Below are 27,653 nucleotides of genomic sequence, written 5' to 3' on the forward strand. Positions count from 1 at the left end.
TATTAAACCTACTCCTGCATTACCCCTATTTGATTTTGTATTTATAATCCTGTATTCGCCTGACCAAAAGTCTTGTTCCTCCTGCCACCGAACTTCACTAATTCCCACTATATCAAACTTTAACCCGTCTATTTCCCTTTTTAAATTTTCTATCCTACCTGCCCGATTAAGGGATCTGACATTCCACGCTCCGATCCGTAGAACGCCAGTTTTCTTTCTCCTGATAACGACATCCTCTTGAGTAGTCCCCGCCCGGAGATCCGAATGGGGGACTATTTTACCTCCGGAATATTTTACCCAAGAAGACGCCATCATCATTTAATCATACAGTAAAGCTGCATGCCCTCGGGAAAAATTACGGCCGTAGTTTCCTCTTGCTTTCAGCCGTTCGCAGTACCATCACAGCAAGGCTGTTTTGGTTAGTGTTACAAGGCCAGGTCAGTCAATAATCCAGACTGTTCCCCCGGAAACTACTGCAAAGGCTGCTGACCCTCTTCAGGAACCACGCGTTTGTCTGGCCTCTCAACAGATACCCGTCCGTTGTGGTTGCACCTGCGGTACGGCTATCTGTATCGCTGAGGCACGCACGCCTCTCCACCAACGGCAAGGTCCATGGTTCACTGGTGGTACTGCCAGATAGTAAGTGGAATTAACTGCTCCCAGTCGCTGACCAGCTATATTGTAGCTAAAGGATATGGGATCCTTCTTTCTATGAATTCGCAGCACATTACACTTGTCTACATTAAGATTCAATTGCCTTTGCCTGCACCATCCGTCAATTCGTTGCAGATCCTCCTGCATTTCAGTAAAATTATCCATTGTTACAACCTCTCGATATACTACAGCATCATCCGCAAAAAGCCTTAGTGAACTTCCCATGTTATCCACAAGGTCATTTGTATATATTGTGAACAGCAACAGTCCTACGACACTCCCCTGCGGCGCACCTGAAATAACTCTTACTTTGGAAGACTTCTCTCCATTGAGAATGACATGCTGCGTCCTGTTATTTAGAAACTCTTCAATCCAAACACAGAATTGGTCTGATAGTCTATATGCTCTTACTTTATTCATTGAACGACTGTGGGGAACTATATCACACGCCTTGCGGATGTCAAGACACACGTCATCTACCTGGGAACCTGTGTATATGGCCCTCTGAGTCTTGTGGACGAATAGCGCGAGCTGGGTTTTACACGATCGTCTTTTTCGAAACCCATGCTGATTCCTACAGAGTAGATTTATAGACTCCAGAAAAGTCATTATACTCGAACATAATACGTGTTCCAAAATTCTACAACTGATCGACGTTAGAGAAATAGGTCTATATTTCTGCACATCTGTTCGACGTCCCTTCTTGGAAACTGGGATGACCTGTGCCCTTTTCCAATATTTCAGAATGCTACGCTCTTCTAGAGACCTATGGTACACCGCTGCAAGAAGTGTGGGGGGGGGGGGGGGGGCGGCAAGTTCCTCCGCGTAGTCTGTGTAAAATCGAACTGGTATCCCATCAGGTCCAGCAGCCTTTCCTCTTTTGAGCGACTGCAATTGTTTTTCTATCCCTCTGTCATCTGTTTCGATATCTACCATTTTGTCATCTGTGCGACAATCTAGAGAAGGAACTACAGTGCAGTTTTCCTCTGTGAAACAGCTTTAGAAAAAGACGTTTAGTATTTCGGCCTTTAGTCTGTCATCCTGTGTTTCAGTACCATTTTGGTCACAGAGTGTCTGCACATTTGGTTTTGATCCACCTACCGCTTTGACATAAGACCAAAATTTCTTAGGATTTTCTGCCAAGTCATTACATAGAACTTTACTTTCGAATTCGTTGAACGCCTCACCCATAGCCCTCCTTACACTACATTTCGCTTCGTGTAATTTTTGTTTGTCTGCAAGGCTTTGGCTATGTTTATGATTGCTGCGAAGTTCCCTTTGCTTCCGTAGCAGTTTTCTAACTCGGTTTTTGTACCACAGTGGCTCTTTTCCATCTCTTACGATCTTGCTTGGCACATACTCATCTAATGCATATTGTACGATGGTTTTGAACTTTGTCCACTGATCCTCAACACTACGTGTACTTGAGATAAAACTTTTGTTTTGAACCATCAAGTACACTGAAATCTGTTTTTTGTCACTTTTGCTAAACAGAAAAATCTTCCAACCTTTTTTAATATTTCTATTTACGGCTGAAATCACCGATGCTGTAACCGCTTTATGATCGCTGATTACCTGTTCTGCGTTAACTGTTTCAAATAGTTCGGGCCTGTTTGCCACCATAAGGTCTAATATGTTATCGCCACGAATCGGTTCTCTGTTTAACTGTTCAAGGTAGTTAAAAAAATTTCCCTGGATTTTTTGACCCTGCCACCCGTTATAAACATTTGAGTCTCCCAGTCTATATCTGGTAAATTAAAACCTCCACCCAAAACTATAACATGACCGGGAAATCTACTCGAAATATTTTCCAAATTTTCCTTCAATTTTTCTGCCACAACAGCTGCTCAGCCTGGGGCCCTGTAGAGACATCTAATTACCATGTCTGAGCCTACTTTAACCGTGACCTTTACCCAAATTATTTCACATTTCGGATCTCCGTCAATTTCCTTCGATACTATTGCACTTCTTATCGCTATAAACACGCCTGCCCCTTCACTGTCCAGCCTGCCTCTGCGGTATACATTCCAATCTGAGTTTAGAATTTCATTACTGTTTACATCTGGTTTTTCAAAATGGGTCAAATGGCCCTGAGCACTATGCGACTCTCGTTTCAGCCAACTTTCCGTCCCTAGTACTATGTGGGCATTGTGACCATTTATTAATGAGAGCAGTTCTGGGACCTTTCTATATACGCTCCTGCAGTTTACTATTACCACATTCAATTTTCATTCCCTGTTGCTTTTGCCTACTGCTATCTTGTCTCGTTTCAGGAAACGTCTTGTCGGGCCTAGGGAGGGAATTCTCTAACCTAAAAAACCCACATGTGCACTGCACACGTACTCCGCTACCCTTGTAGCGGCTCCCTACATGTAGTGCACGCCTGACCTATTTCAGGGGACCCTACGTTTCTCCACCCGATAGCGGTGATTGAGAAATTTGCACTCCAGATCTCCGCAGGATCGTCAGAGCCTCTGGTTTAAGCCTTCCACTCCAAACCAGAGGATCGCGATCGGTTCTGGGATTGACACAACAAATATTTAGCTCAGATTCCACCCCGCAAGTGAGGCTTTCTGCATTCACCAACTCCGACAACCGCCTGTATGAACTGAGGATGACCTCTGTCCGCAGACGGCAGGAGTTATTGGTGCCGACATGAGCAACAATTTGCAGTCGGGTGCACCCAGTGCTCTCTATCGCCGCCGGCAGGGCCTCCTCCACATCTCGGATGAGACCCCCCGGCAGGCAGACAGAGTGAACACTGGCCTTCTTCCCCGACCTTTCCGCTATTTTCTGAAGGGGCTCCATCACCCGCCTAACATTTGTGCCTGCTCGGACTTTGTTGAAGGAGCGGCTACTGTCCACTCACAGGCAGAGTGGGCGATGCTACACGGCCAGCCTCCACATTGACCCTACGCCTCGTGCGGCGCGAACGCCGCTCAACCCGCCACTCCACTTGGGGAGAGGCTGGCCCAACCGCGCGCGGTACCCGCGAAGTGTCTCGATAGCAGGGACCATGGGTGAGTGAAGCAAGCAACACCTGGGGTGTACCATGCGACGCACCAGACTCACCACTGTCGTTACACTCCGAGGCAGCAGCCTGAAGACGGCTGACCGCGGCCATCAGCATGTTCAGCTGTTCGCGAACAGTGGCCAGCTCCTCCTGCGTCCGAACACAGCAGTCACACATCCTGTCCATCCTAAGAAATCAACAATTTACTGTAGAGAGTTAAGTAATCAACTTTTAACTAGACTGCTAATTCACTAAAGGCGGCTGATAGTTGACTAAATTGTGGTTACTAGCCACTTCTTGTTGGAAACAATGAAAATATGCACTAAATGTCTCTGGACTATATTCAAAACAAACACGAAATCTATGTAACACTATCACTAGTACTCGAAAATTAAAGCTTCCTAAAAGCAAAAAAACACGGAATAAGAAGTGACAAGTAAGAAAAACACAGTTAATACTTAAATTTACGTAGCTTGCTGCACAGGAGACGTGAAGCAGAGGGCAGAATCGTATTTCCATAATTATATATTGTGCTGCAGAAATCAGGGTCTCTCTTTCTAAAAATTGTTGTTAGAAATTGGTCATACACATTTCAGCTTATAAGAAGTTCGGAGATAGGACTTCTCAGGTAGTTATCAGCAAACTATACTGTAGGAAACATACAGCTCTTTTCTACGCTAGGAATACTATTGCTCACATTCTGTTCAACACTAATTTATTTATTTATTTATGCATTTATTTTACCTGGCAAGATTAGGGCCTTCAGGCCCTCTCTTACACCTAACCAGGCATACTCATATTCAACAAATTTCAGTTTCTACAGAACATTAAGGACATATAACATGTTATACAGTATTACTTTACTAATGTTAAAGATTACACCTTTGGAGCAGAGTGAAAGTTACAGGACTTCCTGCAATTTATGTGCCAAAATATATGCTCGTTAATAATCAGACTAGACTGGAGACCAAGAAAAAATGATTTCACCTTTCAAAGAATGTTGTGAATGAATGCTATTCTTATGTTATTAAATGTGATGCCCTCCATAGATCAAATAATAGCTAAAGATTGTTACTGGAAATTCTGTGTAACAATAAACACCATTCATAGAATCCTGACTTAATCCTTAATGAACAAATACAGTTTGATTACTCACCGTTCCTAACGTTGCAATAGTCATTTAACATTATTCTCACTACAATATGATGAGTTTGTTGTAAATTGTGTAACTGCTTTCCAGTACTTCACATTACCAGTACATTGTTCCCTTCCTCCATTCTGCACTCCATATCCTTCTCCTATTCGTCACATTCACCACCCTCCCTACTTTTGTCTATCTACAACAGTAATCTGTCTGTACCTGTACTCACTTGGTATACTGTTTTGACCTTTATACTCATATATTTTTAATGTGATATAAGCTTTGTTCGTACATATCTCCTTTGTGTGTATTAGAATATCCTCATCACTTTTTGTATAGTTTAGGCACTTCAGCTAATAGCTGTACCATTTTTTGGTGCAGTACGTTTAGATCAGCGAGTCACAGGAGCAATGCATACAAAAGTGCACGCTGAGCAGATGCTAAGGCAGAAAAATGATTAGTTTCGTAGAAGAGGTAGCCTTTACAGTCAAAGAGGAAAAGACATACTGAACTTAACGGACAGCATACTGTAGTACACAATATGGTTGAAGCATTAACGTAACTAAGAGGAAGTAAAGAGGAGAATACTGAGTTGCTTAACATCACAACTGGCAAAGGCACTTTAGTACAAAAAGTAATGGTTTCTCGTATCTACGAACCAAGAGTGTGCAAAATGGTTCAAATGGCTCTGAGCAATATGCTACTTAACTTCTGAGGTCATCAGTCGCCTAGAACTTAGAACTAATTAAACTTAACTAACCTAAGGACATCACACACATCCATGCCCGAAGCAGGATGCGAACCTGCGACCGTAGCAGTCGCTCGGCTCCAGACTGCAGCGCCTAGAACCGCACGGCCACTCCGGCCGGCAAGAGTGTGCAAGAAGTCCGAAGTGAGGAATATGGAAGTTGAGTGTACAAGATGAAGAAGGGTTTCATCAAGAAAGGACCTCTGCTGGTATCAGATATTGACAGAGAACTGAGGGAAACAGGTACTGGAGCGCTGTTATGGGTTGGAAACAATATTTCGATCACGGGAAATCTTTATAAGAAAAAGCTGTTAATGTAATGTGCAACAAACTGTTGCATAATGTTCACTGGGCAGAAAACGTATGGAACGAACACTTACGACACTGAAAGATAAGTAGAAATTAGATGGAAAACGTGAACTGTAGGAAGGAATACGTTAGTGAAAAATCTGCTACGGCGGTCTAGAAAGCTTAATGGAACAGTGAAACGAGATGTAGAGGAGAAAATACATATAAGAAGACAATCATTGGAAAGTGTAAAACATTTAATGGAATATTTTGTAGTAAATATGAGGGATAGTCACAAAATTGTCATTAAAACTTCGACAAAAAATTAGGTCATAAATTGTTCGTTTGATTACAGTTAAGTCAGTTAGCGTACGTAGTTGCGACATACAATAAAATCTCTGCGTTACAGTTCATTAGCACGATGCTAGACGAGACAAAACAGAACAGCATAGCTTATTTCCACTATGTCAAGAAGCTGATTGACGGTCAAAATGCAGTTGTGAGCTTAAGAGACAACGGTACGTTCGGTTTCAATGCGTTCTACTACATGAAAGCGCAAGAAGCGAAAAAAAGGTCGTAACACAATAACTGAAGCGCATGTGTAATGCATTTGCTGTTAATACACTCTTCTGCAGAGAAGCGTCCGACGTTAAAATAAAACTGTTATTTTACGATCCAATAACTCGGGCTTGGCGTGTATCATATAAAAATACATTTCCTATTAATACAGTATTCTACGGGGATAAAAATAAAATAGAACTTTTGGTGTACGATCTAGTAACTAAGATAGGCGAACAAACATAAAAGTGCATTTGATATTAAAACATCATTTTACAGACAAGTGTGTGAAAATAAAATTTATTTTATAATCAAGAAGTTGACATTTAAAGAGTTATGTGGCGAGATACTGCGTAACAAGCGTGCACAATAAGTTTGCCCGGTATGTAATGGCTGAACACGTAGCTGTTCTGCGCACAATTCTGTCGCATCTGCTGTCTCGACTGAGCCATTGCTGACGTCTGAAGTAGCTGTCTGCCGAGTCTGCATCTGCTTCGTCAGCTACATCCTGAGAACAACGCGACGAAATTTCACTGTCACCGCCTGACTCAAAGTGAATAATTACTCCCTGAGCTTCCTTCATTATGGCGTCTCTATGTCACTCTTCGTCCTCAATCATTCTCACTTTAACACCGCCTTCTTCCAGTCTTCTTTCGTTATGCTCTCCATTGCAGCCGGAGTCGTTTGTTTAAGTGTAACGCTGCTGACACCGTCCGCTGAAATTTTCTGTTTTGTTAAATTCCAGATCAGTTCGATGGTGTCCAGATCACAAATGTAGGGTGGAAGTTTCAACATTGTAAGTCCCTTTCCCTGATTATTTCAGTACTCTACCTACTGTATATGCTGGCTTGTGCCTGTAACGTTTCACAACTTCCATGAGCTCACTCCGCTCCGAACGGAATTTTGTACTTAGTCAGCGATGACTGTATATTTGTTTCAAGAGAAGATATATTAGGCGGTTTCTTTTTGCGAGCAGAATGGTAGGGTACATTGTCTGCTACCACATTACGTCCAGCTGGAGTATTTGGCATTAGGGCTCTTGCAACCATTTTAAATAATTTTCAGTTTCATTTCGTTGTAATAATGTTCCTACGCAGATCACGAATCATGGATGAGCTTTCCACACCCTCGATGAACCCCATTTCTCCTGCCGTGTGAATCACTACTGCTCTTTGTCCAGAACTTCCATTTTTCATCACACCACTACTTCACTATGCTGCATTAAGTGGGTACGCATCCATATTTCATCGGTATACATGACGCGTTTCGTCACCCTTTTTTCGTTTTCTCCCACTGTTCTAAGGAATGGTACAATGTCCTCCCTCTCATCCAGAAACGGTCTTCTACTTTTACAATATTCAAATGAAATGCCATATATTTCAAAATTTTCCATAGGGTTAATTATTTCCTTGTGAAGTTAATGTCTGTATTTCTTTTTCTACGTCGTTAATATTGTAAGAACTCTCTTCTCACTAAACAGTTACCAAAGCCTTCGAGAGACTTCGTTTTCTTTCTCAATTGCTCCTTCCTTGGTGTCAGAATTTCCTGACAACTCCGTCTGGCTTTCGTAACATCGTTCACAACATTACGCAATGTCCTTACACTCTTTCCTACTGCGTCTACTGCTCTCTCCATAACGGTATTAGCAAACCTTTCCGTTTGTTTTCTCCACAGAACTGGACTATTATTTATCGACAGTTTTGCACATGAGTTTACTCTTCAATAGCGTGTATCTGCGCGTTGACTATCCATTTCAGCAGAAGCTAAGAATACGCAGCAATAACGCGACTGTACATTGCAAGGCCATGAGCGTCAATGGTAGATTGTCGAAAGCCTTCGTCCCGTCTGTAAGTAACGAAGTTTATATTCGTGGTTTGCCGTCGGTAAATATAAAGTGAACAGGCTATAACTGCAAACAAAAGAAAGCTAATAACCTGACTTCTTTTTTTCGATGTGGTAAATAAAACTCTGAATATTATACATAAGAGAAAGAAAAGTCTGGATTTGTAATTCGATCGCTCGTTGCGTGTTACATGCATATCTTACCCCAGGCTCTGACGGTGAACTTATTCCACTGCTTTACATGCCTATGGGAGTATCTTACAGAGAAATGGCGAGGCTTCCCCGCTGGCAGAGATGCTGTTATTATATGACGCCAGACAGGTTTTTAATATCCGGCTGCTGGCCGCCCGAGTTTGGAATACTTGCCGCGGTCTGGGGTGGTGGGGGAACAAGGCGCCCGCAGTGGAGCGGTTGAGATGAAGAAGCGAATCCCAGCAAAAAAACCCAGTTGCGCCACAGCATCGAGACACGACTGTGCATAGTAGGGACGCAAGGAACTTAGTAGCGGGCTCCACTGCAGTCTTCCTCAGACTATTTTAGAGTAGCTGGAGTGCAGCAATAAACATCGACGGCAGTGAATTTGTCTGCGTCCTTCTTGCCACGTTCAGTGAGTCACTGCCCTACAGAACGCTTATAATCGCTGCGAGCGCCATATGTTATATTTAAACCGGACGGGTCATCAAAACAAACTGTACGAGAGTACTTTGGACTTATACTCCGATTACAGTAACTTTGTGACTGATAGACTCGAGCGGTAGGGGCAAATGCCATGCTAGAAGAGAGCCGACACGTACCTACAAAACAGGAAGCACAGGGAATACGAGGCACGCTCAAGATTGATTTAGAATTGGGTGATGGCTAGTCAGTACCACTTGACACGCTGAAGTGATCGTAACTGGAGTATAGTAACTACTGCGTACCTCCCTGTGAGTTATTAATTATTATTGGATCTGGCCAACTTAGGAATACCGGAAAAGCTGATTTATGACATGACATTTGTGACCTGGTACTAAGGAAGGCAGGATTGGGTCACGATTGTGGACGGGGCCGTAATCAATTGCTGTTGGTTACTTTATTTTTCAATCTCGTACGCATTATTTGGAAACAACAACAATAAATAAAAGGTGACAATAAATTAAGAAGTGTTCTGCGGCTGAAGGCCTTAATGACAGCAAATTCAAACTATGTCTCGGTTGAAGGCCCGAATAGCAATAATTTAAAACGGTTTCACGGTTTAAAGGCCTGAATAGCAATCTCAAGAACCAGTTAAACTTCTTCTACTTCAACCTGCATTTACAGTTATTAAAATATTTTTGAAAGAATATTCATCAAAATGGCACTGCTAGAATACAATTGTAAAATGTTTAGGACAAGTAACACCCACGGCTGAAGGCCTTAATGACAACAAATTCAAACGATATCTCGGATGAAGGCCCCCAGCGGTAATAATTTAAAAACTGTTTCACAGCTGAGGGCCTGAATAGCAATGCTTTAAGAACCAGTTAAACACCTTCAAACTTGAAATTACCGTTTAATCTGACCAAACCAAGGAGAAAGGGGATCGACCTGGAAAAGTCCCTCTAAACTTCGCAAGCGATGAGACAGGGGCCGGCCGGTGTGGCCGTGCGGTTCTAGGCGCTTCAGTCTGGAACCGCGTGATCGCTACGGTCGCAGGTTCGAATCCTGCCTCGGGCATGGATGTGTGTGATGTCCTTAGGTTAGTTAGGTTTAATTAGTTCTAAGTTCTAGGCGACTGATGACCTCAGAAGTTAAGTCGCATAGTGCTCAGAGCCATTTGAACCATTTGATGAGACAGGCAGCCAACAGTTGCATTCACTTCACGAAATGGTAACTCAGACTAATGGCAGTTTAAACGCACGACCAATAATCATTTGCCGGATCTACCTAACGTCCGATGACCAATGCAACGATGGAATAACACACCCAAGCTGGAACCGGCGGTCAGCAATACATATTCAGACTCCGGTATTTTTGACCGAGCGAGGTGGCGCAGTGGTTAGACACTGGACTCGCATTCGGCAGGACGACGGTTCAATCCCGCGTCCGGCCATCCTGATTTCGGTTTTCCGTGATTTCCCTAAATCGCTCCAGGCAAATGCCGGGATGGTTCCTTTCAAAGGGCACGGCCGACTTCCTTCCTCATCCTTCCCTAATCCGATGAGACCGATGACCTCGCCGTCTGGTCTCCTTCCCCGAAAGAACCAACCACCCAATCCCGGTATTTAGAATATCCGGAAGCAGAAAGGAGCCACTACTACCAGAGTAGGAAAAAAAAACACGCACACACACACACACACACACACACACACACACACACACACCACCTGGTCCACAAATCAAGGTAGCTATCGAATTACACGTCTTATATGACAGCAGTGGCAAGGCGAGGAAAAGTACACTGCCGTAACATACTCTAAGCTCCAGGGCAGGTAATTGAGGCGTTAGCGGCCACTAGGCAGGAAAAATACCACTGGTTGAATTTCACAAATAAGAAAATATAGAATGCATAAATTAATAACAATAAGTAGAGGGAGGCTAATTAGGTTCGCCTTCCCCAAACGCTCCACTCGCTTCTCTTCGTCTCGATGACACTGCGAGCAGCAACACACAAGTAAATGGCGAGATCTCCCAATGGTGGAGGTTTCACTACTTGAATTAAGGTCCACTCAACTTAAACTTCCTGGGTCCGGTTGACCCCTCGCGACTGCAGCCCTTCCGTCCAGCAGTGCACGCGTGCCGCCAGTGGTCCCGGAGTGGTCGCGCGCTGTGCGGACCAACCTGCTCGTCCGTCCCCAACCGCACTGCCGACTCATATCTCCCAGAAACACCACAGCGTCCCCCCAAAGATAGAACCATAGTCACTAGATATTGTAACAGTTCTAATACTAAATGTAACTGGGTTTTCTCTTTTGATGCGAGTCAATTGTCAGGATGAGTATTACTGCAAAGGGCATTTGATTCTAAAGCATTACATTAAGGTGAAAATACTAAATAAATTAACTTTTCTCTCTTAACAACGTGTGGGCAGGGTGGATTCTTCCTTGGCTCGGGTATGAGGTAGAATGAAACAGCATTTTTACATAAGATAACTTTTATTGCAAGTTTCGTACAACGGTTTTCTTACTTGATTGTACTGGCTCGGAGAGCGGCAGCTGTGTCGTTTGCGTAGCCTTCTGCTGCGGCAGCGGCTGCGGCGGCGGCGGAGTCTGATTACGCGTAGCGGTGTGTATCTAGTGTCGCTGTCTCGCCCAGCTGACCGGAGACGCGCAGCGCGAGGTGGCCCGTTTAATTATTGCGAGCGAACTCGTGCATCGGATGGTGATACCTTGGATGTGGCGTCCCAGTGTTTCTCTTCTCTAAGTGGCCGCGTGAGTTGTGCATCGGCCAGCGGAGCGGCGCGGCGGGGGAAGGCCAGTGTCCCGGACTCGAACAACGGACTCCCGCTTGCCAGTCTTCGGCTGTCAGATCTTCATCCCAGCTCACAGGTGACTGCTGATGTGAGGCCGTCTCCTTCCCGTCCTCACGAGTCACCCGGGTACGTAAAAATCAGACTTCAAATACATTTTAACTTCTGTCTTCTGGCGCCGCGGCTTCTGCTTGCTATTCCATTACAGCGGAGGACTTGGTGCATCTGTGCATGATGCAGTCTCTTCTTGCATGACGGTCTTCAGCACCGAAACTGACTGAAAACTACTGCTACTCTTCTTCACTTCCTTCGTCTTCTTCGTCTCTCGTCTGTCGGGCCCACTGCGTCTTGCGTATTTATTCACTTCAGTTTACTGGAGGTGAACGACTTCACGGTCACTGCCTCTTCTGTCACGTTGAGAACCTTCTCGAAGAATCTTCTTAACGTCGGTCATTGGCTCTTGGAATGTAGGCGAGGGCCTTTGCTCACATGCGACAACTGAGAACCACGTGAGCCGGTCGAGCGATGCCCTGATGGCTGAATCGACAGCGCCCACTTATGTGGAACTTGCTGACTTCACGGTCATTGTCTCTTCTGCTCTGCTCTTCTGCCCACTGTTTGCCAGTATGTAACTCTCTAAACTAAACCAAGTTTTTCATTTATATTCTAATTTCTACTTCACTTTGATTTAACTAATTTATCTACTTAAGTACCACTCAACAATATCGATAACCGCCGCTGCTGCCACTAGTGGACAGACAACGTTTGGTAATGGAGTGGCGCCAATGTACACAAAAATAAGACGACAACCGTAACTATACCAACTAAACGATGCCAACCTAGCTACGGCACCAATGTGAGCCGCAGCATTGCTCAACATGCGTTTCTGTTTTCAAGGGGTGAGCTATTCAAACAGCCGCGCGAAGTGACTGCGCGGTTTAGGGCCCCATGTCATGAATTGCGTGGCCTTCCCATCAGAGGTTCGAGTTCTCCCTCGGGCATGGGTGTGTGTGTGTGTTGTTCTTAGCATAAGTTAATTTGAGTTAGTTTAAGTTGTGTGTAAGTCTACGGACCGATGACCTCGGCAGTTGGGCCCTTAGGAATTCACACATATTTGAGCAGTTGAACTAATAAAGACATTTCTAGCAAATAAGTCACTATGAAGCTTTGTATAACTTTGTGTAATGATAATAATGACAGTATGAATTTCTGTTTAATATGTACGCTACAACTTCTGAAACACACGAATCTGCCTAAAAATATAAGGGTGTTGCATACGCTCGTGGCGTTTTTCCATAAGTTTAATAAACACAACAGATACTGTAATGTTCTTTATAAAGTTTTGTGTTCTTGTTTACCAATCATTATGAAATGCATAATGTTTGTGTTATGCAAATTTACTGTGTGCTGTGTTGTTGAGCAAACGGTGTGCTGACTCAGTTTTACTGTAATCCAAAAAAATTAAACAACTTAATCTGGAAAACCAATATGCATTTTCCATAATGATATCAAAGGGCAACGGCCTTTCCGCAGTGGATACACCGGTTCCCGTGAGATCACCGAAGATAACCGCTGTTGGGCGTGGCCGGCACTTGGATGGGTGACCATCCAGCTACCATGCGCTGTTGCCATTTTTTGGGGTGGACTCAGCCTCGTGATGCCAATTGAGGAGCTACTCGACCGAATAGTAGCGGCTTCGGTCAAGGATACCATCATAACGACCGGGAGTGCAGTGTGCTGACACCACGCCCCTCCTATCCGCATCTTCCTCTGAGGATGACACGGCGGTCGGATGGTTCCGGTAGGCCACTCGTGGCCTGAAGACGGAGTGAGTGATAATGATATCAACCCCTCTGAAATTTACTCAGTCTCGTGAGCACCGAGTTATATGGCCCTGTACAATAAACTGACAAAATTCCTTGCGCAAATGAACAATGAAATAAATTTTCCTTAGCTCTAGAGTCCAACGGATGTAATCTTGCTATTCTGCTTTCTCCAGAGTAAGCATAGTAAATATTCAATATTGGCACAGCGAAGTGCAATGCCAGCCGTAAAATAGCTTCATACAAATAATATCAGTAGATTGGTTGATACATGAATAATCTCGCCAGTGTTCAGTGGAAATACTGGAAATTGGCTCAGCACTGCAGCACTGTGCAATGCTGCCCACATTGAAGCTGTTACAAACATTAACACTTTTCTGGTTCTGGTACATTCATATTTTTCTGACTCCAGTTGAAAAATGATTTCCTTAAAAACTATTCATTCGGTTCAAATAAACACGACCTGGAAGAGAATGAGGTACTAAGACCAAATGCTTCAGTTTGAAAATTGTATTCAAAATAAAGTTTCTCCTTCCAAAATCTGATATGAAACATTTTAAATTAACTTCAAAATCAGTGGACATGTCAACTATTCTACAGTTCTCACTTAGTGTCGTAATTATAAACATTTGGATAGTTACTTGACAAAAAGTCTGACATCGTTTGAAAAAATAGATTGCAAAATTTAACATCTCTGTATCAGGATTACAAAACATACAAAATAATACAAATTTGGTACACTTAATCAAGCTATACATTAAATCTGATGGGGAAACACTTTGTTCCTACATTAAAGGGTCAGCACTGTAAAAATTAGCGAAATCTGCATTGCGTTGCTGCACACTTAAAACTAGATACACAAAATTTCATAACCTTACATATTTGTTCCAGTGCTTTTACCTTTGAGTTACAGTATGAATTCATTGCTCTTCTGTAATTGCCATGGAAAACGGTCAATATTTGTTAACGATCAGTCTCACTTCAATTCCTGACAATCTTACAGCCTCACAAATTAATAACAGATTTTACACTTCTATAGAAATAACTATGACCTGTCATTTTCTGACTCTTTGTGAGTAAAAACAATATCATTCGTCCATAGACCAACAGCTAAATTCTCCCAGCTAGTAGCAGCTCTGTATCACATTCTACAGGGTTATTACAAATGATTGAAGCGGTTTCACAGCTCTACAATAACTTTATTATTTGAGATATTCTCAAAATGCTTTGCACAAACGTACAAAAACTCAAAAAGCTTTTTTAGGCATTCACAAATGTTCGATATGTGCCCCTTTAGTGATTCGGCAGATATCAAGCCGATAATCAAGTTCCTCCCACACTCGGCGCAGCATGTCCCGATCAATGAGTTCGAAAGCATCGTTGATGCGAGCTCGCAGTGCTGGCACGTTTCTTGGTAGAGGAGGTTTAAACACTGAATCTTTCACATAACCCCACAGAAAGATATCGCATGGGGTTAAGTCGGGAGAGCGTGGAGGCCATGACATGAATTGCTGATGAAGATCTCCACCACGACCGATCCATCGGTTTTCCAATCTCCTGTTTAAGAAATGCCGAACATCATGATGAAAGTGCGGTGGAGCACCATCCTGTTGAAAGATGAAGTCGGCGCTGTCGGTCTCCAGTTGTGGCATGAGCCAATTTTCCGCGGGCTACGCGTGAAACTTGCCCGCACGCGTTCAACCGTTTCTTCGCTCACTGCAGGCCGACCCGTTGATTTCCCCTTACAGAGGCATCCAGAAGCTTTAAACTGCGCATACCATTGCCGAATGGAGTTAGCAGTTGGTGGATCTTTGTTGAACTTCGTCCTGAAGTGTCGTTGCACTGTTATGACTGACTGACGTGAGTGCATTTCAAGCACGGCATACGCTTTCTCGGCTCCTGTCGTCATTTTGTCTCACTGCGCTCTCGAGCGCTCTGACGGCAGAAACCTGAAGTGCGGCTTCAGCCGAACAAAACTTTATGAGTTTTTCTACGTATCGGAAGTGTGTCGTGACCATATGTCAATGAATGGAGCTACAGTGAATTTATGAAATCGCTTCGATCATTTGTAATAGTCCTGTACTTACGGCAGAGTGCAACGGCAACTGCTACTGCGCTTTGCGCGCTCCTGCTTACAATCGATTCTGCCACCGAGGCAACACCTCTGGTTCAGTGGTGTCAAAATCTTTTCTACATATGACAATCGTTTCTGGTCAGTTTTCATGAATCGTATTACAAAATCGGACTCCACGCACAAGTAGACCCTTCAGAATACACATAACAGAGACGTTAGTCATCAGTAATCTCCTTCATTGTATACAACAGTCTGCCAACGCTGAGCTAACTTTTCGATTCTGCGACTCTAGAAATCACGAAGTTTCGAGGCGAAATAGAGCGTGGAAAAGGTGAAAACCTCAGGGCATAAGTACAGGTAAATAAAGTGGATGCGGGATGACGTCACAACCCAACTCCTGTATAGCGTTTTTTGTCAGTCTAACTACGGGCGTTTTCGAGGACTGGCGTCACTTCACCCAGTCTTCCTGGTCGTTGTTCTGGGATTGTATCTGCAAAACGTTTCTGTTGTTGACAATTGATATTAGCAATGTTTCTTACATTCCGAACAAGCAATTCGTCGTACAAGGTGCATTCAAGTTCTAAGGCCTCCGATTTTTTTTCTCCGGACTGGAAAGAGATAGAAACATGCGCATTGTTTTAGAATGAGGCCGCATTCATTGTCAAAACGTCCCAGAGATCGCAGTACCGTACGGCAGATGGAATTTTACCGCCAGCAGCGGGAATGAGAACTGTTTTAACTACTTAAAATGATGACGTTTTCCTTACTTGAACAGCGTGCAATCATTCGTTTTCTGAATTTGCGTGGTGTGAAACCAATTGAAATTCATCGACAGTTGTAGAAGACATGTGGTAATGGAGTTATGGACGTGTCGAAAGTGCGTTCGTGGGTGCGACAGTTTAATGAAGGCTGAACATCGTGTGACAACAAACCGAAACAACCTCGGGCTCGCACAAGCCGGTCTGACGACATGATCGAGAAAGTGGAGAGAATTGGTTTGGGGGATCGCCGAATGACTGTTGAACAAATCGCCTCCAGAGTTGGCATTTCTGTGGGTTCTGTGCACACAATCCTGCATGACGACCTGAAAATGCGAAAAGTGTCATCCAGGTGGGTGCCACGAATGCTGACGGACGACCACATGGCTGCCCGTGTGGCATGTTGCCAAGCAATGTTGACGCGCAACGTCAGCATGAATGGGACTTTCTTTTCGTCAGTTGTGACAATCGATGAGACGTGGATGCCATTTTTCAATCCAGAAACAAAGCGCCAGTCAGCTCAATGGAAGCACACAGATTCACCGCCACCAAAAAAATTTCGGGTAACCGCCAGTGCTGAAAAAAATATGGTGTCCATGTTCTGGGACAGCGAGAGCGTAATCCTTACCCATTGCGTTCCAAAGGGCACTACGGTAACAGGTGCATCCTACTAAAATGCTTTGAAGAACAAGTTCCTTCCTGCACTGCAACAAAAACGTCCGGGAAGGGCTGTGAGTGTGCTGTTTCACCAAGACAACGCACCCGCACATCGAGCTAACGTTAAGCAACAGTTTCTTCGTGATAATAACTTTGAAGTGATTCCTCATGCTCCCTACTCACCTGACCTGGCTCCTAGTGACTTTTGGCTTTTTCCAACAATGAAAGACACTGTCCGTGGCCGCACATTCACCAGCTGTGCTGGTATGGCCTCAGCGATTTTCCACTGGTCAAAATAGACAAATAAAGAAGCCTTCGCCGCTGCCATGCAATTATGGCGTCAGAGTTGTGAAAAATATGTACGTCTGCAGGGCGATTACATCGAGAAGTAACGCCAGTTTCATCGATTTCGGGTGAGTAGTTAATTAGAAAAAAATCGGAGGCCTTAGAACTTGAATGCACCTCGTACATCATACCACCGCTGTTCCACCAGATGCATTACATTATCTTTTCTGAATGCCCTCATGTCTTTGTAAGGGTACTTGCTGCTTTGGTTGGGCACGACTATTCCTTTATTTTCCTAGCATAAAGACGCCATTTCACGACACCAGTAACGATACAGGATAGGAATGGTCGGTGGGTGTTGATCACGAGCCGCTTGATGAAGAACAAGCAGAGATGCACAAATGGCAACACACAGATTTTGGCTTACAGCAAGCAGTGCACATACACCAGATTCTTGAACGTTCCCCATTGCATGAAAATGTCGCACGATGGTAGAACGGTCACAATTCATCACATTTGCCAATTCTGGAATACACTGGCGTGGATCATTGTGGATTAATGCGTTTAAGCGATCTTCGTCAAAACCCCCAAGGCCTTCCTGAACGTGGAGAGTCACTAACGTCAAAACGATCACCCTAAAACGAGAAAACCATTTTCTTGCCGAGTTCCGTCAAACAGCATTATCCCCATACACGATTTCTGGCTGTCTCCGTTGCTGTCATCCCTGTATTGAACACAAAGAGAAGAATTTGTCGGATATGCTCCGATTTCTCCATTCGTCACTTCATTTTCTAGCGTCCACAGCTCCACTAACTTATGACAAAATGACGAATTTCAACACAAATAGCAACAGTGAACCACACATAAAAATGGCAGTCGACAAATAAAACCAAAGCAGGTGGAATGTGTTGTTGTTGTTGTTGTAGTCTTCAGTCTTGAGACTGGTTTGATGCAGCTCTCCATGCTACTCTATCCTGTGCAAGCTTCTTCATCTCCCAGTACCTACTGCAAACTACATCCTTCTGAATCTGCTTAGTGTATTCATCTCTTGGTCTCCCCCTACGACTTTTACCCTCCACGCTGCCCTCCAGTACTAAATTGGTGATCCCTTCATGCCTCAGAACATGTCCTACCAACCGATCCCTTCTTCTGGTCAAGTTGTGCCACAAACTTCTCTTCTCCCCAATCCTATTCAATACTTCCTCATTAGTTATGTGATCTACCCATCTAATCTTCAGCATTCTTCTGTAGCACCACATTTCGAAAGCTTCTATTCTCTTCTTGTCCAAACTATTTACCGTCCATGTTTCACTTCCATACATGGCTACACTCCATACAAATACTTTCAGAAATGACTTCCTGACACTTAAATCTATACTCGATGTTAACAAATTTCTCTTCTTCAGAAACGCTTTCCTTGCCATTGCCAGTCTACATTTTATATCCTCTCTACTTCGACCATCATCAGTTATTTTGCTCCCAAAATAGCAAAACTCCTTTACCACTTTAAGTGTCTCATTTCCTAATCTAGTACCCTCAACATCACCCGACTTAATTCGACTACATTCCATTATTCTCGTTTTGCTTTTGTTGATGTTCATCTTATATCCTCCCTTCAAGACACCATCCATTCCGTTCAACTGCTCTTCCAAGTCCTTTGCTGTCTCTGACAGAATTACAATGTCATCGGCGAACCTCAAAGTTTTTATTTCTTCTCCATGGATTTTAATACCTACCCCGAATTTTTCTTTTGTTTCCTTTACTGCTTGCTCAATATACAGATTGAATAACATCGGGGAGAGGCTACAACCCTGTCTTACTCCCTTCCCAACCACTGCTTCCCTTTCATGTCCCTCGACTCTTATAATTGCCATCTGGTTTCTGTACAAATTGTAAAGAGCCTTTCGCTCCCTGTATTTTACCCCTGCCACCATTAGAATTTGAAAGAGAGTATTCCAGTCAACATTGTCAAAAGCTTTGTCTAAGTCTACAAATGCTAGAAACGTAGGTTTGCCTTTCCTTAATCTTTCTTCTAAGATAAGTCGTAATGTCAGTATTGCTTCACGTGTTCCAGTATTTCTACGGAATCCAAACGTATCTACCCCGAGGTCGGCTTCTACTAGTTTTTCCATCCGTCTGTAAAGAATTCGTGTTAGTATTTTGCAGCTGTGGCTTATTAAACTGATTGTTCGGTAATTTTCACATCTGTCAACACCTGCTTTCTTTGGGATTGGAATTATTATATTCTTCTTGAAGTCTGAGGGTATCTCGCCTGTTTCATACATCTTGCTCACCAGATGGTAGAGTTTTGTCAGGACTGGCTCTCCCAAGGCTGTCAGTAGTTCCAATGGAATGTTGTCTACTCCCGGGGCCTTGTTTCGACTCAGTATCGTATCTCCCATTCCATCTTCATCTACATCCACTTCCATTTCCATAATATTGTCCTCAAGTGCAACGCCCTTGTATAGACCCTCTATATACTCCTTCCACCTTTCTGCTTTCCCTTCTTTGCTTACAACTGGGTGTCCATCTGAGCTCTTGATGTTCATACAAGTGGTTTTCTTATCTCCAAAAGTCTCTTTAATTTTCCTGTAGGCAGTATCTATCTTACCCCTAGTGAGATAAGCCTCTACATCCTTACATTTGTCCTCTAGCCATCCCTGCTTAGCCATTTTGCACTTCCTGTCGATCTCATTTTTCAGACGTTTGTATTCCTTTTTGCCTGCTTCATTTACTGCATTTTTATATTTTCTTCTTTCATCAATTAAATTCAATATTTCTTCTGTTACCCAAGGATTTCTACTAGCCCTCGTCTTTTTACCTACTTGATCCTCTGCTGCCTTCACTACTTCATCCCTCAAAGCTACCCATTCTTCTTCTACTGTATTTCTTTCCCCCATGCCTGTCAATTGTTCCCTTATGCTCTCCCTGAAACTCTGTACAACCTCTGGTTCTCTCAGTTTATCCAGGTCCCATCTCCTTAAGCTTCCACCTTTTTGCAGTTTCTTCAGTTTTAATCTACAGGTCATAACCAATAGATTGTGGTCAGAGTCCACATCTGCCCCTGGAAATGGCTTACAATTTAAAACCTGGTTCCTAAATCTCTGTCTTACCATTATATAATCTATCTGATACCTTTTAGTATCTCCAGGTTTCTTCCATGTATACAACCTTCTATCATGATTCTTAAACCAAGTGTTAGCTATGATTAAGTTGTGCTCTGTGCAAAATTCTACCAGGCGGCTTCCTCTTTCATTTCTTAGCCCAAATCCATATTCACCTACTACGTTTCCTTCTCTCCCTTTTCCTATTACTGAATTCCAGTCACCCATCACTATTAAATGTTCGTCTCCCTTCACTATCTGAATAATTTCTTTGATTTCATCATACATTTCTTCAATTTTTTCGTCATCTGCAGAGCTAGTTGGCATACAAACTTGTACTACGGTAGTAGGCGTGGGCTTCGTGTCTATCTTGGCTACAATAATGCGTTCGCTATGCTGTTTGTAGTAGCTTACCCGAAAACCTATTTTTTTATTCGTTATTAAACCTACTCCTGCATTACCCCTATTTGATTTTGTATTTATAATCCTGTATTCACCTGACTAAAAGTCTTGTTCCTCCTGCCACCGAACTTCACTAATTCCCACTATATCTAACTTTAACCTGTCCATTTCCCTTTTTAAATTTTCTAACCTACCTGCCCGATTAAGGGATGTGACATTCCACGCTCCGATCCGTAGAACGCCAGTTTTCTGTCTGCTGATAACGACATCCTCTTGAGTAGTCCCCGCCCGGAGATCCGAATGGGGGACTATTTTACCTCCGGAATATTTTACCCAAGAGGACGCCATCATCATTTAATCATACAGTAAAGCTGCATGCCCTCGGGAAAAATTACGGCCGTAGTTTCCACTTGCTTTCAGCCGTTCGCAGTACCAGCACAGCAATGCCGTTTTGGTTATTGTTACAAGGCCAGATCAGTCAATCATCCAGACTGTTGCCCTTGTAACTACTGAAAAGGCTGCTGCCCCTATTCAGGAACCACACGTTTGTCTGGCCTCTCAACAGATACCCCTCCGTTGTGGTTGTACCCACGGTACGGCTATTTGTATCGCTGAGGCACGCAAGCCTCCCCACCAACGGCAAGGTCCATGGTTCATGGGGGGGAATGCCAACATGCAAAATAAAAACGCTACAATCTTATGCACCAAATTAATAGAAAAATCATAACCTTTCATGATCAGTAGGTCCCTGGAATGACAACATGTTTTGTGTTGAGGCCAATGAAAAACTTCAGCTAAATACTTCGTAATTAAATAAGTAAGTAACCATCATTTTGGTTTCAGGCAACACCTGTTACTCGTACTGGATTTGTTGGATTCAGTTGCTTTCATTTGTTGTATTGTCTCAGTGAGTGAGGAGATTATTACGGTTTGTATGTGAAATATTAATAGTTGAAATTTTTTAAGAGTGAATGAGCGTTGGAATCATTTTGCGTACACTTGCTGCTAGTCACATACATGAGGAAATACGATTGCTGCAAAGCAGTCAGTGTTAAGGGGGTACAAGAGAACCAGGAATATTAACACATTACATCAGACTACCTAACAAGCCAACGTCCACGAGAATTGGAGGTATTGAAAACAGGTTACAGGAAAAGCAGACTGGTAGAGAGGCCTGCACCAAAATGCAGATATCAAGTAGCTACCAAATAAACTGTCATAACTCTGGGTGGTGTATGTGGAAATGACCAGCCCAACTGTTTTTAACACTACCAGTAATACAATCAAGAATTAACTTACTTGCTGCTCGGCTTCTGACAATAGGAGTTACTTCGGAGAAATATGGAGGGCAGTTACTTCAGGCTCCGACAAAATGACCTTCCGTGCTTGGAGAGGTCACTGCTATCGATGTGGAGGGGGTATCGATCGACAGCAGTGTACCTGCCATTTTCGATACGCTTCGCTAGGTGAGCACGTACTTTTGTTGTGGAGGAGTATGTTTATAATGTCCGTCCCTCGTGGTCTCGCGGTAGCTTTCTCGCTTCCCGAGCACGGGGTCTCGGGTTCGATTCCCGGCGGGGTCAGGAATTTTTCCTGCCTCGAGATGACTGGGTGTTGTTGTGTCGTCTTCATCATCATTCATCCCCATTACGGCCGGAGGAAGGCAACGGCAAACAACCTCCATTAGGACCTTGCCTAGTAAGGCGGTGCGGGTCTCCCGCATCGTTCCCCTACGCTCTGTAAAGAAGCATGGGACTTCATTTCCATTTTTCCATATTCATAATGCGGTTCTGTGATTACTACTCAGCGAACATTTCGCACTCGGTTCCAACTTGACCGACATTATTCTGTCCCTGCAAGAAAAACCATTCAAGTTCGGGCATCAGACTTCAGAGTGTCAGGTTCCGCGCTGAAAAGAAAATCTACTGACCGACCTCGAACTGCTACAACGCCGGAAAACGAGCGCGTGTGAGAGCGTTCGTCCAGTAGTCTCCAAAGCGTTTAGCACATAATTATGCAGCTACCCTGTGATTTTCTGAGAGGAGTGTGAGAAGAATCCTGCACAGAAACCTTCAGACACACCCATACTAAATTGCGGTTACCCAAGAGAGAGATTTTGAATTTCGCAGAGCTGTCTATGAAGAAATTCTTCATAGGATTCCCCCCTGGCACTGGTTTGATATTTTCTCGTAAGACCCACTACCACTTGTTACATACGTAAACAAAACTGCAAGTAATCCAGATTTCAGGTACTGGTCAGCAGAGAACCTTCAGTGCTGTGCAGAGGAATCCTGCATTCTCGGTTCGCTAGACAAACAATCAAATAACTCATTAATATGAGTTTTATTATAACAAGACAAATATAATACTTAACTTTGATAGATGTATGGCAAGCATAGGGCGACATACAAAGTAATGTCTTCTTCACAGTAGACAAACGAAAGTCTGTCCTATGTCGATAGTACTAATGATAGAGGCAACGATGTGCTGGCTAACGAATTGGCTAACGTTGATGCTGCTATCGAAGTGGCTGCCACCATTGGGGCGCAGCGTTTATGTCCTCTTCACCTAGGGGCCGCTGCTGTCGTGTTGTCGTCCTGGAGGGAGGTCGGTCAGCGTCCGATTAGCTGAGCTCTTCTCACGGCCTTCTCTTTGTCGTTCCCGACTGTCCTGCCGGCGCTGACTTCACACAGTAACATTCAGGACCTTCATCCGTGAATACTTCTCAGCCATCGTGCGATAGTTTTGTGCACCGTGGCTAAATGTAGTGTTGAGGTTGCATTTTTTCGAAAAGATGACATAAAGATAATGGTTAATTCAAATCGCTACTGTCTGTGAAGCTTTGAGAGATGAAGTAGTGAAGGCAGCAGAGGATCAAGTGGGTAAAAAGACCAGGGCTAGTAGAAATCCTTGGGTAACAGAAGAAATATTGCATTTAATTGATGAAAGGAGGAAATATAAAAATGCAGTAAATGAAGCAGGCAAAAAGGAATACAAACGTCTCAAAAATGAGATCGACAGGAAGTGCAAAATGGCTAAGCAGGGATGGCTAGAGGACAAATGTAAAGATGTAAAGGCATATCTCACTAGGGGTAAGATAGATACTGCCTACAGGAAAATTAAAGAGACCTTTAGAGAAAAGAGAACCACTTGCATGAATATCAAGAGCTCAGATGGAAACCCAGTTCTAAGCAAAGAAGGGAAAGCAGAAAGGTGGAAGGAGATGTAGAGGGTCTATACAAGGGCGATGTACTTGAGGACAATATGGAAATGGAAGAGGATGTAAATGAAGATGAACTGGGAGCTAAGATACTGCTTGAAGAGTTCGACAGAGCAGTGAAAGACCTGAGTCGAAACAAGGCCTCGGGAACAGATAACATTCCATTAGTACTACTGACGGCCTTGGGAGAGCCAGTCCTGACGAAACTCTACCATCTGGTGAGAAAGATGTATGAGACAGGGGAAATAACCTCACACTTCAAGAAGAATATAATAAATCCAATCCCAAAGAAAGCAGTTGCTGGAAGATGTGAAAATTACCGAACAATCAGTTTAATAAGTCACGGGTGCAAAATACTAACGCGAATTCTTTACAGACGTATGGAAAACCTGATAGAAGCCGACCTCGGGGAAGATCAGTTTGGATTCCGTAGAAATATTGGAACGCGTGAGGCAATACTGACCTTACGACTTATCTTAGAAGCTAGATTAAGGAAAGGCAAACCTACGTTTCTAGCATTTGTAGACTTAGAGAATGCTTTTGACAATGTTGCCTGGAATACTCTCTTTCAAATTCTGAAGGTGGCAGGGGTAAAATACTGGGAGCGAAAGGCTTTTTACAATTTGTACAGAAACAAGATGGCAGTTATAAGAGTCGAGGGGCATGAAAGTGAAGCAGTGGTTGGGAAGGGAGTGAGACAGGGTTTTAGCCTCTCCCCGATGTTATTCAATCTGTATATTGAGCAAGCAGTGAAGGAAACAAAAGAAAAATTCGGAGTAGGTATTAAAATCCATGGAGAAGAAATAAAAACTTTGAGGTTCGCCGATGACATTGTAATTCTGTCAGAGACAGCAAAGGATTTGGAAGAGCAGTTGAACGGAATGGATAGTGTCTTGAAAGGAGGGTATAAGATGAACATCAACAAAAGCAAAACGAGGATAATGGAATGTAGTCGAATTAAGTCGGGTGATGCTGAGGGAATTAGATTAGGAAATGAGACACTTAAAGTAGTATAGGAGTTTTGCTATTTGGGGAGCAAAATAACTGATGATGGTCGAAGTAGAGAGGATATAAAATGTAGACTGGCAATGGCAAGGAAAGCATTTCTGAAGAAGAGAAATTTGTTACTATCGAGTATAGATTTAAGTGTCAGGAAGTCAGGAAGTCGTTTCTGAAAGTATTTGTATGGAGCGTAGCCATGTATGGAAGTGAAACATGGACGGTAACTATGGACAAGAAGAGAATAGAAGCTTTCGAAATTTGGTGCTACAGAAGAATGCTGAAGAGTAGATGGGTAGATCATATAACTATTGAGGAGGTATTGAATAGGATTGGGGAGAAGTTTGTGGCACTACTTGACTAGAAAAAGGGATCGGTTGGTAGGACATGTTCTGAGTCATCAAGGAATCACCAATTTAGTATTGGAGGGAAGCGTGGAGGATAAAAATCGTAGAGGGAGACCAAGTGATAAATATACTAAACAGATTCAGAAGGACGTAGGTTGCAGTAGGTACTGGAAGACGAAGAAGCTTGCACAGGATAGAATAGCATGGAGAGCTGCACTAAACCAGTCTCATAACTGAAGACCACAACAACAACAACAACACAGTCTGTGACCTAGGTTCAACGAGTTTGTTGAGGGCCATGAAGTAGTGCCACAAGTCTGGTTCCAGAAAGACTGAGACACAGTTCACACTTCTCGGCATCCTCCAGAAATTTGGAGGCAATTTTTGCATAGATGTTTTCTCTCTTCGTCAGGAGACATTGCCTGGTTTCCGAAAACCACCCGATTTATCAACTTCAATTTTTTTCTTTGCAGCACTTAAAGGCTCAAGTGTACTAACCTTGCTCCACAACCCTACAAATGCCCCAGGGGTCCACATTTCTTTTGTGGATACCTACACGGCGAGCACGAGACCCTGAGCTAGTGCAACTCCATTTCCTTTCTGGTGTGTATACCTTCCCTTCTCACATCCCTCCCTTTCCCCGATCCTTCCCCCTCTCCGACCCTTCCCTTCACCTCTTCTCTCTCTTTGGGACTATGTTTTGTGCCTACATCTGGAGATGGACACCTATAACTGTAAGACGTGGTTTCTCTTCTTTTCTCTCTGTATACTGGAAGGTCTCTCTCCTCACTTCATCCTTCTCTTTTCCTTGATTCTTCTGTTAACCTTCTTCTCCTCTGCAGCGTTTGTGACCTCTTCTTTCCTTTTCTTTGTTCCTCCCTTTCTCTTTTTTTTCCTCCCTGTACGTGCCTGAAGGCCGATCCACGCGTTCCCATGCGTAGCCGGTGGCGGGGTAACGCGTAATTCCCCGCCCCGCAGAGACAAGTAGGACGTGTACGTACCCCCTGATAAAGGCCAGGCCCAGGGACGGCTCATTATCCGAGCTGGTACCTTCTCAACGTGCCAATTGTTCCCTCCATCCGTTTCTCAGGAGGTGTGACCTGAGGTGTGCACAATCATCTACCTAAGGACGGGGTGCCCTCAGAAAGGGCCCCCACTAGGAAGGAGCACGCCATCAGAGACGCCGGTAATCATGGGGGATCCTAATTGTTTCCCAGTCTGACGAAGGTCAAGACTTCTCCATAGTCGATCCTTTCATTATTCAGAAAGATGTCAACGCAATTGCTGGCCCTGTCAAGTCTTGTTCGTGGTTACGAAATGGCGTCTTAGAAACAGACAGCGCCCTCCACGCACAAACATTGCTTCGGACTACACTACTACACACCTTCCCTGTCAGTGTGGAAGCTCACATAGCGTTAAACTCATCACGCGAGGTGGTTTATACAAGATCACTCGACGGACTATCCTATGAGGACATTCAAAATTACCTTCTGATCAGGGCGTAACGGCCGTACATTGCGTCATGAAACGGGTTGAAAAAGAATTGGTACTGACCCATACTCTCGTCTCGATGACTGACAGAGTTCAACTTCCATCCAACATTAAAGTGGGATATGAGATAATTTCAGTTCGCCCTTACATCCCCAACCCTATGCTTTGCTATCGGTGTCAGCGGTTTAATCATACCAGCCAGTCGTGTTCCAATACAGCCAAATGCGTTGCATGTGGCAGGGATGCCCATGAGGGCGATTTTCCACCTCCATTCCCTCGTTGCATCAACTGTGTGGCCGACCACTATGCTTCCTCTAGAGATTACCCTATCTTTAAAGATGAACGAATTATTCAGGAAATCCGAGTGAAGGAAAAAGTGTCTACCTTTGCTGCCCATAAATTATTCGCCAGCATAAAACCTACTGTGCTCGGAGCGGGTAAAATATAGGACTGTCCTCGGCTCTCCTCGACCTACTAAGGAGGTAACCATGCAGACATGCGATCTCACCTTTAGCGTCACAGACGTCCGGCTAGCCCAAAGATCGCCTGTTCAACCTCCTCACCATCATCCGCCCACTTTAAGGATCAACCTTCATCGGCTCCTGCTAAATCATGTGCCCCAAAATCGGACGCCTGGACTTCCAAAATCCTAATCGTGAAGATTTTTTACTTACCCAGACCCCACAACCATCCACTACTCCCTCTTCTCAACGTCGTGCTTCCAAGAAGGCTGATAAGAATCAAAGCTCCTCTCCTCCGCCGCGGCGTGTCTCTTCTACAGCACCACCCGGCGGTAGCCGCCCTCGGCCGTCTTCCGTGTCG

The sequence above is a fragment of the Schistocerca cancellata genome, chromosome 2 (genome assembly GCF_023864275.1).
Source record: "Schistocerca cancellata isolate TAMUIC-IGC-003103 chromosome 2, iqSchCanc2.1, whole genome shotgun sequence".
NCBI classification, from domain to species: domain Eukaryota; kingdom Metazoa; phylum Arthropoda; class Insecta; order Orthoptera; family Acrididae; genus Schistocerca; species Schistocerca cancellata.